The sequence below is a fragment of the Ambystoma mexicanum genome, chromosome 9, assembly GCF_040938575.1.
Source record: "Ambystoma mexicanum isolate Mex_15411 chromosome 9, UKY_AmexF1_1, whole genome shotgun sequence".
Classification (NCBI taxonomy): Eukaryota; Metazoa; Chordata; class Amphibia; order Caudata; family Ambystomatidae; genus Ambystoma; species Ambystoma mexicanum.
The window spans coordinates 590,355,845-590,374,534 of NC_090931.1; the positions used below are offsets into that span (position 1 = coordinate 590,355,845).

The following is an 18,690-nucleotide window of genomic DNA, read 5'->3' on the forward strand; positions in this document are numbered from 1 at the left end:
AGACTGATGTCACACTGAGACAATTATACTGTATTTGAAGAGAGAAGAAATAAAGAGAGAATAAAGACATCTCACTACCAACATAAAGAGACTGTAGAGAAATTGCAGAGACTTACCTGAGTGCGAGCCAAGTATATGATAAGAAGAAGATAACAAGTCCAAGAAATCTGAAGAGAAGAATGTATCCTTTTTCCTAAGAGAAAAGAAACAAAGTTGCAGTTAATAAAAGTTGTTTCTGAAACAAGTTATCACCTACTTTATGGCTCAGTGTACTTATTTATTACATTGACAAGGTCATTCCTCACAGGGCTCAAATGGGAAAGGGGACGTACTGGGTCCGGGTCCCACGAAAGGTAATTACCGGGCCCGCTAAGGTCGGCATCTGCCGGTAATTCCTATTTTTGGGACCCGGTACCCGGTTTGGGGATAGCCATGGTGGTAAAAACAGCATGGCTACCTCCAAACTCCTAATGAGGCACAATGACTCTTTTGTACTTTGGGTTCACCTGGATCGCAGTTGCTGTAGAGGTTAAGCTGCATTGTGTGGTTGGTGGCGCTATATTAGAAAAAGACAGCTGTAAGGAAGGCATGGTATCAAACAGTAAGACAGACACAAGTGATCACAATTCAAGGGTGTTTAATGAACTTCAATTGGGTTTGAAAAATGCCTATTCAATCCTAAATCTAAAGATGGGAGCAAGCTACGGCCATCAAATAATAATAACTCAGTCCTAGTCGAGTCTGTCAAAATAAAACAAACTAATGGATGGGGCTCCTTCAATGTGTGTTGCTCGAGCTGAGTTAAAAGCAAAAGTGTTGGCAGTAGCTCCACATATTGTATGGAAACACTGCATGATACACCGGGAAGCTTTGGCTGTGCGCAATATGGGGCATGAACTCACAGAGGTGCTGACTTCTGTTGTAAAGATTATACATTGTATTAAGATGCATCTCACAAGAACCTGTCAAGAACCTGTCTGCTTGCCACATTATGTGCAGAAATGTGAGCTGAACATGATTCTTTGTTGTTTCACACAGAATTCATGTGACTATCCAGGTTTTAAATCACATTTATGAACTTAGGAATGAAGTGAGACACTGGGCCTCATTCCGAGTTTGCAAATCTGGAAATAAGGGTGCCAGTAGCAACTTACCGGCATCCTTTCTGGACCGGCAAACTACAACTCTGCCTACCAGGGCCATAGTACCCGGCAGGTCTGACCGGCCAGTCGCAACAGTGCCGGAAAGCAGAGTTTCATGGAAGCACTGGCACCATTAGGAACGGTGTCAGTGTTTCCGTGTACCCATTCCCGTGGAGTCCTATGGGACTCCACAGGAATGGGGACTTACCAAATTGGCCGCCTGGTATCGCGGGCCACCAGGACTTATAATGTCCCAGTGACACTGGGATATCAGGCAGCAGATTCAGTGTTACGGGATGGCAGCAACCCACTGGTAGCACCACCGTCCTCGTAATGAGGCCCACTTTCTCCTGGGTTTAGACCAGACGAAAGCAGAGCCTCTGTGTGATTTAAACTGGCTTGTACCCTTAGCTTACCTGATCGTTACATATACCTGAATACAGGTTTGCAAATAATGTTTTCCTGTCCTGACCTAAACTTCATAGGGGGTTTCTGCCCCAGACTGATCCATTAACCACCCCCCCCCCACATCCCTTACACCCGTCTCAGACTGCTTCTGTTTTCTGGGTGTTGAAATCTTTTTTTTCGGCAATGCCATAAAAAGTTTACAAATTTAAAAATGTATTGTTTTTTATAATTTGCTCATGTTACCTATTTGCATTTTTCGGCAACATGAATCTTAAAATGCAAATCAGTAAAAGGGTGTTGAGATAATGGACCTCATTTAGAGGTTGGAGGTCGCCTTGCTGGTAAAACCGGCAAGGCTTCCTCCAAACCGGCAAGAAAATCCGGCACCCGCGAATGGGCAATTACTGTGGTATTCCCGCCTCGTCGGACCCGGTAATTGCCCTTTCCCGGGTGCCGGATTTTCTTTCATTACCATGCCAGTGCTACAGGCTTGCTGTGCTCGCGGTTGCCTTTCCGGAATGAAAGGCACCCGCGAGCACAACTCAGAGTTTGCCAGTCCGGATACAACGGTACCGGCAAGCTTACCGGTACCATTGTATCCGGACTGGTAACCTCGTAATGAGGCCCAATGCCTGCATACTAATAAAGCCAGGAAGGGATCTGTTACACTGTCAACTATGATGAACTTATGTTGTGTTCCTTTTTATTACATTCCAGGAAGGACATACCAGAAACATTATTAGATTGGAGGTAGCAGAGAATTTAGCAATGAGAGGAGGCCAGCCTTACACAGAGACAGGTTAGGGGGCAGAGTAGCATTTTCAAAACTGAAGTTTGATGTCTGCAAAGTGTTGAATTAATCAGAACCTCTCAAATGAAAGACCATGTGCAAATCAAGTTTGGTCCCACCCTACAACTGGCAGTGCAGCATGAACCGCTAGGTCACATCCCTTCTGCTCAAGACCGCAAGCAAACCCAGAATCTTTTTCTGTGTCTGGGATCATCGTTCTGTTCAGATATGGTAAATTGTCACTTTCTGAATCACCCCCTTTATTCATCAATCTCAAAAATCATCAGTACAACAAGTGTATAAGCTATTCTGTTGACCTTTGTCTGTGAAAGGAAGCAGTCAGGTTATTAACAGTCTACATTACTCACTCATCGTTGCTGTTGTCTTCTGGACCATCGATGATCTTGCATCCCTCAGGAGGCTGTGGATAACCGGCTCACTGGACTCTGTTGATCTATCTTTCTTTCCCACAAGGCAGTTCTTGGAAAAGATGAGCACACCTTTAAAGCAGCTGTGCGTGGGACTCCGGGAACAAACAATAAAACACTGATTTGGTTGTGATGTTCGTTGTAGGGATCAGGTCCCCAGCTCCACAGACAGGTCCCTAAGCAGGTCTCTGGCATAGGTGCAATCCCAGACGAGTCGTTCTCCATCTCGTTTGCTGTACATCCCTTCTGGCAGTTCCTGAAGTGGTTGAGTACTCTGGAATGCATGACGGCCCTCACCAACAGTCTTCTCTGGGCGGCAATCAAAGCAATGTCCTTGTTAATAAGTCTGTCCGAGGTGATGTTCTCCAACATGTGCTCAGCTGTCGCTGCTTGCAGACATCCATCTCCCAGATGCGTGTGTTGATGCCTCCCATCCAAGCAAGCTCAAACATCTTTCAATCAAAGTGGGCATCATCTCGAGATGACATTTTCAAAACTGAATGTTGATGGCTGGAAGGTTTTTAATTAATCATAACTTCTGGGACTACTCTGCACAGACCAATGTTTTTCAGTCTACCATGCCATTACAGATAGATAAAGACCCTATGCAAATCCGGCTTTGCCCCAACACAAAAGGTGCAGTACAGTCTGGGTTGCTATGTCACATCCCTTCTGCAAAATACCAAAGGTCCACCAATGGATCGGAGAGAAGGAAGGTTTAAGTTGAAAAATGTGAAGGTGTTGTTGTTGTTGGGGGAATTTGAACAAAAAGAAGGAAGGTCAGCAGGTCAATGATCAAGGCTAGAAGGTCCAGATGACAAAAGAAAGGACAAGTTAAGTGGGAGCAAATTCAGGGGGAGGGGCTGTTAAGACATGGAATAGTTCAATTAGGGCATGGATGTTGTGATTTATAAGCCTAAAACAAACTCCGGTCAATGGGGTTTTTATGAAAACAACAAACATGTATGTGTCTGAATTTACAAAGAAAATGTAGGAGCGCCTCTATTGAGAAGGAACAAGGACAAATAAACTGTTCTTTGGGATGGTGCCAAAGCAGGAGGGCTTACAATCATGTTTTAGCTCACTTAACTGTTTTGTGTCACACCATACCTCTCAACGCACACACTTTTGGCGGGTGCCACCCACCATCCAATCAGCTTACTCACCCATCAAGCCTCTTACACGCTCATGTAAGTTAACATACTCTCACCTGCCAAAAAGGAACAAGTTGCTTACCTGTAACTGTTGTTCTCCAGCATGGGGTCTGGCATGGATTCACATGCTCATGAATATTCCCTGTCGTCAGGCCGGGAATCCTCGGTAAAGAAAAAATCAGTATCAGTTTCGTTTCTGATCTGTCTTTCTCAGTAGTAACCAATCACTGGTCTCTGGGTCATACTGCCCCCAGCCAATGACTGCCCTCTCCATACGCCCCGCCTCTGGCAGCCATCCTCAGATTTGGTAGCACATTAAAGTGGCAGTATGACCAAGTGAAGAGCCGCAGAGGGGTAGGAGGGGGGGTTTGCATGTGAATCCATGCCAGACCCATGCTGGAGAACAACAGTTACAGGTAAGTAACTTGTTCCTTCTCCAGCATGGGGTCTGGCATGGATTCACATGCTCATGAATATAAGAATACATAGCAGTACACACATGCACAACCACGGGAGGTGGCAAAGGCTCAACATTTCTTACCTCCTCACCAGGCTCACCTTAAGCGAACAGGTTGCGCAGCACTGCTTGGCTGACCCTGGACTCCTACCTGGAATCCCGGTATCTCATGAAGGTGTGCGTCGCCCTCCACGTAGCAGCCCTGCAGATGTCCAGCAGGGGCACACCAGACAAGAACGCCGTGGTAGCAGGGACCGCTCTGGTCGAATGGGCTCTCGGACGGCCGGGCAACGGTCGGTTTGCCAACCGATGACAGTGCATGATGCAGCCGGAGAGCCATCTGGAAATGGAAGCCTCGAGAGAGCCTTCCCTTGGTTCACAGGTCCAAAGTTCACAAACAGCTGTGATGTCCTCCGAAAACTCTTTGTTCGGTCCACGTAGAACTTCAGCGCTCTAGCTACATCCAGCGAGTGCAAAGTCCTCTCGGCCATCGACGAAGGCGACGGGAAAAAGACTGGTAACACCAAGGGCTCGTTGAGATGGATGTCCGACAGCACCTTGGGCATGAAGTAGGGGTGCGTCCTCAGCACTACCCTCGTATCGTGAAAAGTCAGGTATGGAGGCTTGCAGGATAGTGCCTGGATCTCTCCCACGCGTCGTGCGGAGGTGATGGCCACCCGGAACGCTGTTTTCCATGACAGAAACTTCAACGGGGCCGAATGCAATGGCTCGAATGGCGGACCCATGAGCCTGGTCAGCACCTTGTTGAGTTCCCACGCCGGGGCTGGCGCCTTCACCGGCAGGAATGATCAAAACAGTCCCTTCATAAATTCCTTAACCAGCCGATGAGACCACAGGGATGACTGCCCTGTAGTCCTGGTGTATCGGGAAATCGCTGCCAGGTGTATCTTGATTGAAGCATGAGATAGTCCAGCTTTGGCTAGCGACAGTAGGTACGGCAATACTTGAGGGGCTGTAATCCGCAGAGCGTTAATCTTCTGTGCCCGGCACCAGATAGAGAACCTCTTCCACTTATGTCCGTAGCACTTGAGAGTTGAGGACGCCCTGGCCTTCGCAAGAAACTCTCTGCAGTCGGCCGGGATATTGTATCCTCCAAAGTCTAGTGCTGCAGGAGCCAGGCCTGCAAGTTCAGCGACAGCGTGACTGGAAAGAAGATCTGCGTCCATCGACAGCGTGACTGGTGGGGACGCTGACAAGTCCAGAAGATCTGGGAACCAGATCTGTCTCGGCCACGCCGGTGCGACGCGGATCATTCTGCACCGGGACCTCTTGAGCTGGTTGATGAGTCGGAGCAGCAACGGCAACGGAGGGAACGCATATAGGAACAGGCCGTCCCAAGGGAACGAGAAAGCATCGCCCATGCTCCTCGGTTGGGGAAACCTGCTGGCGAACCTCTGGCACTTGGAGTTTGTCACCGTTGCGAACAGGTCGATCTGGGGTTTGCCCCATCGCTGAAAGAATCGGTCCATTTGATCCTGGCGTAGTTCCCACTCGTGGCACGAGCGCAGCTCTCTGCTGAGTGAGTCGGCAATGATGTTTTTTATCCCTGCCAGATGAAACGGCACCAGAAACATCCCTTGAGCAACGGCCCAATGCCACAGATCCTGGGCTTTCTTGGATAGTCCTGGGGATCTGGTTTCGCCCTGCTTCCGGATGTAAAACATCATGGTGGTGTTGTCGGTGAAGATCCTCACTACCTTGCCCTTGAGGGACGGGAGAAAGGACGTGAGGGCCCAGAACACTGCCCAGAGCTCCAGTATGTTGATGTGGAGCGACTTCTCCTCCGGGAGCCAAAGGCCTCTCGCGTGAAGATCTCTGGTATGTGCTCCCCACCCCTCCAGGGAGGCATCCATCGTCAGCGTCACCTGGTGGCCGGGGGTCTGAAAGTCTGTTCCTGCCGCCAGATGAGCGCGGGTGTCCCACCACCGGATCGTTCGGAGGAAGGTCTCGTTGAGAGGGATCCTGTCTTCGAAGCTGCCCGTTGCTTGTAACCAGCGGGCATCGAGGAACTCCTGTAGAGGGCGCATCCGAAGCCTGCACAGGCGCACGAGATATATGCAAGAGGACATCATCCCGAGGAGGGACTTGATGGACCTCACCTTCGCCACGTCCGTGGCCAGCAGACGCTGCACCTTGCCTAGGATGGCCTTTGTCCTCTCCTCCCACGGTGAAGCCAGACGCGCCACTGTGTCGAGCTTGGCTCCCAGAAACAGTGCAACTTGCGAGGGGACCAGGTGGGACTTGGGGACGTTGATGGAGAACCCCAGGTCCATGAGTAGCTGGACGGTCTTCGCTGTATGTTCCATGGCAAGCTACCTTGTCCTTGTGCGGATGAGCCAATCGTCCAGGTAGGGGTAGACGTGGATCCCCTGTAGGCGCAGCCGCGCCGCCACTGGAGCGAGGCACTTGGTGAAAACCCTGGGTGCCAACTTCAGTCCGAACGGGAGGGCCTTGAAATGGTAGTGCCGCCCTTGGACCACGAACCTGAGGAACTTTCGGTGTCCTTTTAAAATGGCGATGTGAAAGTATGCATCCTCCAAATCCAATGACGACAGGAAATCACCCTCCTCAAGCTGTCCCAGCACGTGCTGGAGGGTGACCATCCGGAACTTCTGTGCCTTGATGTACTTGTTCAGTCGTTGCAGGTCCAGGATGGGTCGCCATCCTCCTGTCTTCTTATTCACGAGGAAGTACCTTGAGTATACTCCGGAGCCCCAGAGCCTCTTCGGGACAAGCTCAATGGCACCTTTCTTGAGCATTGCCCTTACCTCCAACAGCAGTTGAGGGACGTGATTTTCCTTCCTGACCATGGGTGGTATGCAGGGGCACTTTTTTAGAAATTCGAGGGTGTACCCCTGGGCCAGGGTGTCCAGCACCCAACAGTCGGTGGAGATGGACTCCCATACGCTGACGAACTTCGCCAGCTGGCCTCCCACCGGGGTGCTTCGGTGGGGGCCCGACGCCACAGTCTGTTCAATCTTGCTTGGAGGACGCCTTGCTGCCTTGACCTCCTGGCGACGACGGCGGGGTCCACCCGACTTGACTCGTCCTCTAAGGGCTTCTTGCGACGAGGAGCGGGCCGCTTGGCGGTACGTGGAGGAGCCACCGCCGAATCCCTTGGAGGCACCCTGCTTGCCTCCGGAGCTCCGAAAGGACGGCCTTCATTGCCGGACAACGCCTAGGGCCTTAGCTGTCTCCGTGTCTGCCTTGATGGCTTGGAGGGACTCATCCACTGTTTTCCCAAACAGGTTGTTCCCGTCGAACGGCATGTCCAAAACCTTGGCTTGTACGTCCTGGCGGAAATCCATCGCCCTGGGCCACCCTCGTCGTCTAAGGCAAACGCTGTTGCCTAGCTGGCGGAAACCAGTGTCGGCAATGTCCGTTGCCACCGTTATGGCGTGGTCCGACGCCACCTCGCTTTCTTGCAAGATCGCCAGGGCCTCAGCCCTCTTGTCGTCCGGTAGGAAGTCCAACAGGGGGGCGATCCTGTACCATAACTCCCTGTCGTAGCGGGCCACGATCGCGAGGGCGTTGGCCGCCTTAATCGCTGTTGCCGCCGACGAGATAACTCGTCGTCCCATTGCGTCCAACTTCTTTTTTCCTTCGCCGTCCAGCGGGGAAGTTGACGTTGAGGCCGATGCCCTCCCCCCCGCTTTCTTCTTGGCTGCCGCTGAGAAAAAGGGGCTGCGTCGGGGACCCGGTATTTCTTCTCGTACTAATCCCTCTTGGCAGGCGTCGTAGACGGGTTCTTGAGAAGGGTGAGACACTCGTGCCAGATATCATCCAGCAGAGGCATGGCGAGGACTGTCTTCCTCTTGACCTTGCGCCGTTGGTAAAGGAAACCTTCCTTCTTCTTCTCTTCGGGGCAGAGCTGAAAAAGCTCTGATGCCCTGGCGATCATTGCATGGAACAATCCGATCTCATCGGGCGGGGAGGCCCCGGCTGGAGGCGATGGGAGCTCCGTCCCGTCGTCACCGCCGTCGTCGTCGGTACCCGTCGTGGCCGTGTCCGTTCCCGTGTCATCCCCAGGGACGGGGGACGTGGGCAAAGGTTGAGTAGGCCGCGAGGGCTGAAAAGGCGAGGCTGGATGGGTCCGTCTTCTCTTGTTTGGGGGACTTCCCGATGGCCTGGCTCTGGCTCCTCCGTCGGGCCTGGTTCCGGCTCCTCCGTCGGTGGTAGGGGCAATCTCGTCCTTATCTCCGAACATAAGGATTGTATTGCCAACAAAATGGCCGCCGAGTTGTCCTGCGGCTCCGGAAGCGACGGGCGCGACGGGTGACTAGGACCCTCGCCGGTATCGCCGTCGCTCTCGTTGTCCTCTTCGTCGGGATACCTCCTGTGGGACCGAGCCTCTTCGACGCCCTCGTCGAGGCCCTCTAAGACTTCAACCAGTTCCTTCTCGGAGGCTGTGTCTGTGTTCACAATGGCCACCGCCCCCCCTCTTTTTCCGCTGGGGTCTTCACAGGGGTCTTCTCGATGGGTCTGAAAGAGGCTTCCCTCCGCAAAGGCAGGGAGACTCTGGGCCCCGAGGTCGCCTCCGCTGGTGTAGCCTCCACAGGCTGCGCCAGGGCCACCGCAACTTCCTCGATAGAGGCCTTGGCCGGGTGAATCAAGGCCTTTACCACCTTCTTTGGGCCTGTGGCCTTCACCTTGGGGGGAGTGTCACTGCCTCGCTCCCCCTCGGCTGGGTCCTTCGAGCTCGACCGGGGCCTCTCCAGAAGCTTCGCTGGGTTCTCGGCCTTCCTCTTCCCTGAGCCAGAGCGTTGGCTCGTGGTCGATGGCGCTGGAGATGATTCGCCCTGCCTGGCAGCCGAGGAGCCCGACTGTTCAGCGCTCCCGGTGCCATTTGGACTCACAGTGCTTTGCCTTCTGTTGGGCCCCCGTCGCCGGGGGCGCCCTCACAGGACTTAGAAGACCGCTCGGACTTCTTCTTCTTCTTCTCACCTGACGGGCTCTTTCCTTCTAGCCAGTTGGAGAGACGAAGGTGTCGGTCCTTGATGGTCGGTTCCGACATGTTCCTGCAAAACGCACAGTCCTTCTCCACGTGCAATTTGTCCTCATGAAGGCAATAGAGACATTTCGAGTGCTTGTCCTCCTTGAACACATTCTGCAGCTGGCTTACAGGGCAAACCCTGACAGCTTTCCGGGCGTCGAGCTTCCTTTCTACTGGGCCATGTCTGGGTAGGCTGCAGAAACTCCTCGACTCCTCCAAGAAGCGTAACTCAACGAAATCTTCACCCTTGAGGGGCGTAGAAAAATCCGAAACGGATCCCCGTTAATCGGATGTAGAGACGGTGGAGCTTGAGGCTCTATTTGACCAAAAATTAGAAAATCTCTGAAAAAAGCGCGAAAACGCAGCAAAAGCTCGAGAGCTAAACACGAGGACTCCCAACACTTGAGCGTGCGGTAAAAATCTGAGGATGGCTGCCAGAGCCGGGGATTAGGGAGAGGGCAGTCATTGGCTGGGGGCAGTATGATCCAGAGTGATTGGTTACTACTGAGAAAGACAGATCAGAAACAAAACTGATACTGATTTTTTCTTTACCGAGGATTCCCGGCCTCACGACGGAGAATATTCATGAGCATGTGAATCCATGCCAGAACCCATGCTGCAGAACAAAATCAGGTGTTTTCATCCGCCCTGGGGTCACAAAGGTTTGGGAGCTATGGCCACATGGCTCCAAAACACAGCACATCTGAATCAAAGCACCAGCTGTCTGTTGGCCCAATCTTGCTATTTTAGGCATAAGAATGGACTGGTACGTGGGTATTGACCCTGTGTGGGAAACCGCTTCAATAAAGGAGAGGAGGGTGCTGAAGGGTGTGAAGTAGCCTACCTTAGCCAGATCTCTCCACTTGGAATGAGGCACACGCATAAGGATAAATGTGCTTACTGCACTGACTCTGTGTGTCGGGGCTTGTGTGTTTTTATTCAAAGCTCACGCCTCATCCCCTTGCGCCATGATCCCCATATCATGACGCCTGCAGTCCCTTTCTCTACACCACATCCCGTCCCAAATTAGATGATAACAATGCATTAACCATTCTGTATTATGTATAACTTACAGTTTGGCAGTATACGCCATGTAAGACAAATCCTCTCAGCTTTGGGGACAGTTGGGGCCTATCACTCATAAAGTACTATGACCTGCTCTCAGTGCTGACTGCTGGGGGGTTGTCTGGGGCGCATCTCGCTTCTCTGCCGGTTTCCATCGTGGGAGTCGCTGTCATTGTCTCTCGTTCGGCTGTTGCCTCCTCTTCTGCTCCTATTGTTTCTGTACGGTCTCTTCCTACCAGGGGCACATCAGGAATCTGTTTTGGGACTTCCCTCCACATTGCCGGGGGCACATTTCCTGAAGTGGGATGCATTTTTCATCACTGTTTCATGGTCTTGTGTATCTGTAACCAGTAGCGCCCCCAGATATTTTTCATAGGGGTGGCCTGATGATCTGGCCAAACACAAGAGGCAGACGGGCTGGTGGGGTGTGCTGTGTTTTTATAAGGGTGGCCATGGACCCCCTTGGCCACCCCTTAGTGGCGCCTCTGGCTGTGACCAACCCATGTTCATTCTCTGCCACCATCTTCTTGGGGTGCGACCTGTTTTTAACTAGTACTGAATCGCCTGGGTGGAGGTCACTGGGATGTGCTCGCCTGGTGTTGCTTTCCTTCTCATTCTGTGCTTGTCGCGCATGCTCTACCTTGTCATGGTTTACTTCTGGGACTGTCCAGGTTTGATGAACCAGGACTCCTACTTGTATCGGCACTCCAAACATCAGCCCTGCAGAGCTCCCTTGTGTGGAAGAGTGTGGCATTTGGGAGTATGACCAGAGGAACCGGTAAACTTTGGGTAGCCAGGGCACTTGTAGATCGTTTGCTATTCGTACTACTTTGTTCAGCGATGCCATAAAGCGTTCTGCTTCCCCGTTGGCTTGTGGCCAGCATCGCGTGATCCGATGGTGGCGTATGTTCAAGTTTTCTAGAAACTCTTGCAGTCCTTCCATTGAAGGAAGGCCAATTATCGCGATTTACCTTGTTCGGTACCCCATGTACCGCAAACAACATCTGTTATTGCAGACAGTGTATTCGTGGATTTGACAGGATCCACCTCCAGGTACCTGCTGAACTCGCCCACGGTGACCAATAGATAGACTTTGTTGGCAATGGTGCAGAAGTCGATGATTACTGCGCACCTCCTCTGGCTCGGGGTGGAATGGCAATTGGTGCCGGGGGCCCTTGACGTTGGGACGACTGGCACGCTGCACACGACCCCACTAAGGCAATCAGCTTTCGTTGGATGTTCGGGACCCATATTCTCGATTTCAGGAACACCAGCGTGTTTACTATGCCTTGGTGGCCTTCATGAGCTAACTGGAGGGCTTGTTCTTCTAAGCTTGCAGAAAGGACAATTCGGTGGCATTTTAAAATCACTCCTTCCGGGGATATTGACAGTTCATGACAGACTCCAAATAGGCCTTGTAGCATTTCTTGAGCAGCCACTGTCCGGCGTGTTATGGACCTGAGGAAGTGGTTCCAGTCTCCTGATGTTATGGACGTTTTTTCTAGCTGCAAACATGTAGTTTGTGCTGTTTCCTCTATTATTTCCTGTCGGTTCATCGCTTTGGGTCGAGCGCACACCACTACATGGCAGACGTGTTCGTTCATCTCGTGTGAGGCTTCACATTCTGATTCTGTTGCTGGCCTGGGATGGCATGATAGATAGTCAGCCGGTTGTCAGCTCCTGCTCTATATAGAACATCGATATAGAATGGCTGTAGCTGTAACATCCATCTTTCAAGCCAAGCCGGAGGATGGGGGGCTGACTCTTGGAAAATTGACACTTGCAGTTTGTGGTCCGTGTAAATTGTTATGGGGTGCCCCATGAGGTACACGTGAAAATGTCTGCACCCCCACAGAATGTCCAGCACTTCCTTTTTGAGATGTGTGTAATTTTGTTCTGTCTTGGTAAGCGCTCTGCTGGCAAACGCTATAGTGGTACCTTCCGACAGGGCTAGCGTCCACGAGTAATTCTGTGTTCCTTGTGGTGTTGAAGAATGCCATGGTTGTGCCTGCCGTGAACGAGTCCTTTCTCTTTTAGAAGGCTTCTTCTTGTTTGCTTCCCCATGTGAAGTGGGCATCTTTCTGCGTCAGGTCTCTGAGTGGCACGGCCACAGTGGCTAGATCTGGAATGAACCAGCCACAATAGGTGGCCATTCCTTGAAAACTCCTGATCTCTGATGCAGTCGTTGAGGGTTTGCGTTTTTCACGTCTGCTACCTTTGTTGGGATGGGTGATAACCCACTTGCGCTAAAGACGCACCCGAAAAAGGATAGTTTGCTCTTCCCGAACTCACACTTCTTGGCATGCAACGTTAAGCACAACTCCTCAAGGCATGTTAGGATGGTTGCCATATGTGTGTTGTGCTCAGTTTCAGAGGTCACTTTGGCTCCCCTCAGATCCACGATTAGTTAATCGATTGTTGGTGTTTTATGTCGTTCTCGGCTTATCGCGACATTCTGTAGCCTCATGTCTATGAATATTCGTACTGCAGTTGGTTGTTTTGGTTTCTTCGAGACTATCATTGGGGACACCCAAGGTGTGGGCCCTGAGGTCTTCTCTATTATGTTCTGGTCTTTGAGCTTTTTCAGTTTAGCTTCAACTGCCTTGTGCATGTGCAATGGAACCCTCCTGTGGCGTACTGCTCTGGGGTCTACCGTAGGGTCTATGTGGAGCTTTACTGTGCGGTTCTTCAGGCACCCGATTATTTTGCATAGTTTAGCATGTTTCTCTAGCAGCTTGTCGATCTCTGTAGTGTGGACACTGAACACGAAGTGTACTAGTTTGAGCTTCTCAGCTGTCTTGAGCTAAGTAGTGTTTCGATGCCTGCGTCCACTACATAGATCCAGGTGAGCAGGTTTCCCTGTTGTATGTCACATCGGCCTTGAATGACCCTTTCACTGGTAACGGTTTCTTGCACCCGTAGCCAAAAAGTTGGACTGTCTTGCATTGTAGGTAGTGTCCTCATTTTCTCGAATTTGGCCAAGGGTATTACATTCACTGTGGCTCCTGTGGCGATCACCATGATTGTCGGAGCCCTGTCGATTAGTACCAGACACATTGGCTGTGACTTGTGCTTGGTGTGTCTTTTCCCTTACCTGCGTTTCACTGCGCAGATCATGTGCACTCTTTTGCTTCGTTTCTTGTGGCATCCTGTGTGTCTTTCTGGTGGCGGTTAACCTCCCGATTTTTCGTCTTCATCCCTTTCACTGTTGGTACAGTCTTGTCCGCGTTCTACAGCCCTTGCTCTGCCTTTGCTTGTGTTCCAGTGGTTTTTCGGCATAGTCCTGTCTGGATCCCTTTGGTCTGGAGCTCAGGCAGATGGATGCAAAATAGTTCACTTTGCCACACTTTCGGCATGTCACCCCCAACGCCAGGCAGGGTTCTCCTCTGTGCCACGCACCGCTGTACCATTTGCATCATTCTTATGTTTTCCGGTCGTCTTTCTAAGTTGGAGGGCTTGGGTCGCCCTCCAACTCATGTGTTGATGGCTGCTATGCTCTCCTCCGGCTTCTCGCTGTCTATGGCTAGGCGGCTCATGGCTGCTTCCATGGCTGCGACTTGAGAGTCTTTTCTCTCTCATTGTCTGCCCCTTCCTAGGATTCGGTCTAGAGATTTCTTTCGGATAAAATGGATATGCGAAGCTTCTCTCTTGAAATGCTGTGTATTATTTGCTGTCAAACTGCAAACTCCTTGTCAGGGAATTTACTCCCCACAGCCATCTCTCTTATCCCCGCATGGAAATCACCTATCTTTTCATTAGTCCTTTGTCTTGCCATCCTTAACTGAAAACGTGTGTAATCTGGATTCAGCTGTTGTTTGAACTTGCCATTGAGGGCTGCATTTGCCACTTCGTAGTCATCCTCTCGGCTTCGGTTGGGTAAGAAGTTCAACAAACGCAGTGCCAGCATGCCTAAATTCAGCCTTAGGAAGGCGTGTTTCTTTTCTGCCATTGCGATCCTCCTGAGCTGTGTGTGTAGCTCAAATTGCTGTAGCCACAACTCCCACTGGAGGGCAGCTCCTTCTTCATCTGGATCGAAAGTCTTCATGAATGTGCCCTTTGACAAATCTACCCACATGTGCGCTTCAGTGGGTGGGTTTTGTCCATCATGCACGTTCCCTGCTGATCCATGGGCCCTTGCTCTGGCCGGGGTAATTTGTTGGTCTTCTGACATGGTGGCACGTGGGGCAGTTTGTTATGGAGGGCAGTTGGGCTTGGCCGGGGGGTGCTGTGGTCAGATGGGCCTATCAAAGCCTCATTCGTGCTTCTCTTTTATGTGTATGTCTGTGGCGTTTATGATTGTAGCCTTATTTATTGTGTTTCGCTTGATTATTATTTGTTATTTTTCTTCTTTGTAGCTGTCTGCAAGCACGGGCATGTTCAGTAACCGACCGCTGGCGATGGTCACACCGGTCCCAGGAACGCCTTGCTTGTCGGCGCCTGTTTTCACCCGCTGGGTGGCCCGGGGCACGCTGAGTTGTTTCACATCCCGTGTTGGGGCAACACTCACCTGTTCTCGCCTGAGGTCAACCACCTTCGTCGCCAATGTGAATTACAGGCCTGGCTACCTCAGCCAGGCCGTTCCGTTTGGAGTGAGGCACACGCACATGGATAAATGTGTTTACTGCACTGACCCCGTGTGCCAGGACTCGTTCATTTTTATTCAAAACTCACGCCTCCTCCCCTCGCGTCATGATCCCCACGTCTTGACGGCGGTCCCTTTCTCTACACCACAAAGGGTTGAGAATACCCAGTATAGGCATGGCCAAGCTTTCTCTTGGGACACAGAAACTGTAGTGAAGGTCTTTCCTACACTAGGATGCAGTTATGTTTGAAGTGAAATACTCCAGAAGCTACAGCAGTGGAGGTTTATTATTTACCACACTAACTAATGTATAGCTTCTTTGTGAATAAATCATTTATTGGAGGAGTCTATGCTGCCTATCAATAGGTCATTTGAGGTGCCAAAAGATGTCCCTATTCAAGGTTTATTTGTGTAGTTAAAATAGACACCGTGTTGCCTGTCTGGCCTTAAGGCCTGTTTTCACTTTTTGAACATGTTGCTACACAGCATGGTAACGAGGCGATGTCAAGTGGGTTTCCTGGTGCTCTTGTTTTTAGAAGGACTCTAACAGGCCGATTCATGGAATAATTAGCGCGGCGCAAGTGGCCAAAAACGTGCGAATCGCAGTGGAATAGCGAAAATCGCAGTGCAAGTGCGAAAATCGCACGAAAAGCAGCGCACATCGATTCATGGAAGGCCGTGCGCGAGAAAACCATCGGATGTGCGATAAAAAAGTGCGCGGCGCACGTTGGCGCACAGGCCATCTAACTGCGTGCGCCAGGTCACAGCGAAAATCGCACAGGCCACAGCGAAAATCGCACATAGCGCGGCGCACGCAAGAAAAGTAGGCGGAACACGGGGCGTAACACTCGGAATGGGGAACAACTTGCCAAAATGTGGGCGTCACGGGGGAAGTACAGGGTACAAGTGCGCGGAACGCCCACACGCTCGCCTACAACACGTATTCATGGAATAGAATAGGGCAAAAAAGCGCACGCTCAAACCTGCGCACAGGCACAAACACGACCGCCACAAGAAAGCAGGCGGTAGCGTCTCTGCGCCTGTAAGAAATGTGCGCCAAAAGGTGCGCCAACAAATAGCACCTATATACAGCCATGATGAATGGCCCATACTGTGGCCCTCCAGGACAAATGACGTGCAAAGGGGTACCCACAAACACGGACACCCGCTGAAAAAAAATACGTGTGCGTGTATACCGGGGTGCGCGGGAAGTCTCACACGCGATTTGTCAGGGTACGTGGATTTCAGGGGTGCGCGGGAAGTTCCACACGCGATTTGGCCGGGTACGTGGATTTCAGGGGTGCGCGGGAAGTTCCACACGCGATTTGGCCGGGTACGTGGATTTCAGGGGTGCGCGGGAAGTTCCACACGCGATTTGTCAGGGTACGTGGATTTCAGGGGTGCGCGGGAAGTTCCACACGCGATTTGGCCGTGTACGTGGATTTCAGGGGTGCGTGGGAAGTTCCACACGCGATTATGCCGGGTACGTGTATTTCAGGGGTGCGCGGGAAGTTCCACACGCGATTTGTCAGGGTACGTGGATTTCAGGGGTGCGCGGGAAGTTCCACACGCGATTTGGCCGTGTACGTGGATTTCAGGGGTGCGCGGGAAGTTCCACACGCGATTTGGCCGGGTACGTGGATTTCAGGGGTGCGCGGGAAGTTCCACATGTGATTTGTCAGGGTACGTGGATTTCAGCGGTGCGCGGGAAGTTCCACACGCGATTTGGCCGTGTACGTGGATTTCAGGGGTGCGCGGGAAGTTCCACACGCGATTTGGCCGGGTACGTGGATTTCAGGGGTGCGCGGGAAGTTCCACACGCGATTTGTCAGGGTACGTGGATTTCAGGGGTGCGCGGGAAGTTCCACACGCGATTTGGCCGGGTACGTGGATTTCAGGGGTGCGTGGGAAGTTCCACACGCGATTTGTCAGGGTACGTGGATTTCAGGGGTGCGCGGGAAGTTCCACACGCGATTTGGCCGTGTACGTGGATTTCAGGGGTGCGCGGGAAGTTCCACACGCGATTTGGCCGGGTACGTGGATTTCAGGGGTGCGCGGGAAGTTCCACACGCGATTTGGCTGGGCACGTGTATGACAGGGGTACGCGGGAAATTGTACACGCGATTTGGCTGGGCACGTGTATGACAGGGGTACGCAGGAAATTGTACACGCCATTTGGCTGTGTGCTCCCAGGTATTCCCTGTACACCCTCCACGGCCCCTGCAGGCAGCACACATCACAGGGGACTACCCGGCACACCTGCTCATGTCACCCAGCACCCCCACCCCCCAGCCACCAGGGGCAGCCTCCACCAGGCCCCCACCCATGTCTCCCACCACCCCCACCCCCCAGCAGTGCAGGGGCACCCTCCACCAGGCCCCCACCCATGTCTCCCACCACCCCCACCCCCCAGCAGTGCAGGGGCAGCCTCCACCAGGCCCCCACTCATGTCTCCCACCACCCCCACCCCCCAGCATCCAGGGGCAGCCTCCACCAGGCCCCCACCCATGTCTACCACCACCCCACCCCCCAGCAGTGCAGGGGCAACCTCCACCAGGCCCCCACTCATGTCTCCCACCACCCCCACCCCCCAGCATCCAGGGGCAGCCTCCACCAGGCCCCCACTCATGTCCCCTAACACTCCCACCCCCCAGCATCCAGGGGCAGCCTCCACTAGGCCCCCACCCATGTCCCCTATCACCCCCAGCATCCAGGGGCACCCTCCACCAGGCCCCCACTCATGTCCCCTATCACCCCCACCCCCCAGCATCCAGGGGCACCCTCCACCAGGCCCCCACTCATGTCTACCACCACCCCCACCCCCAGCCACCAGGGGCAGCCTCCACCAGGCCCCCACTCATGTCCCCTATCACCCCCACCCCCCAGCATCCAGGGGCACCCTCCACCAGGCCCCCACTCATGTCTACCACCACCCCCACCCCCCAGCCACCAGGGGCACCCTCCACCAGGCCCCCACTCATGTCCCCTATCACCCCCATCCCCCAGCATCCGGGGGCACCCTCCACCAGGCCCCCACTCATGTCTACCACCACCCCCACCCCCCAGCATCCAGGGGCAGCCTCCACCAGGCCCCCACTCATGTCTCCCACCACCCCCACCCCCCAGCAGTGCAGGGACAGCCTCCACCAGGCCCCCACTCATGTCTACCACCACCCCCACCCCCCGGCAGTGCAGGGGCACCCTCCACCAGGCCCCCACTCATGTCTCCCACCACCCCCACCCCCCAGCAGTGCAGGGGCAGCCTCCACCAGGCCCCCACTCATGTCTACCACCACCCCCACCCCCCAGCAGTGCAGGGGCACCCTCCACCAGGCCCCCACTCATGTCTCCCACCACCCCCACCCCCCAGCATCCAGGGGCACCCTCCACCAGGCCCCCACTCATGTCTACCCCCACCCCCCAGCCACCAGGGGCAGCCTCCACCAGGCCCCCACTCATGTCCCCTATCACCCCCACCCCCCAGCATCCAGGGGCAGCCTCCACCAGGCCCCCACTCATGTCTCCCACCACCCCCACCCCCCAGCATCCAGGAGCACCCTCCACCAGGACCCCATCCATGTCTCCCTGCACCCAGGTCCTCACAATCACCAACCATGTGCGTAAGGGTCAGCCTCCACAGCCAAAAGGCC

At 53.2% G+C, this 18,690-nt stretch overlaps 1 long non-coding RNA gene across 1 annotated transcript in view; it reads right to left on the reverse strand.

Annotated features, from left to right (window-relative positions):
* LOC138488326 (uncharacterized) overlaps window positions 1–18,690 on the reverse strand; it is a 506,810-nt gene that overhangs the window by 76,115 nt on the left and 412,005 nt on the right. The window contains exon 4 of the long non-coding RNA XR_011274641.1: window positions 117–193. This is a non-coding gene — a long non-coding RNA (uncharacterized lncRNA). The remainder of the gene's footprint in view (window positions 1–116; window positions 194–18,690) is intronic.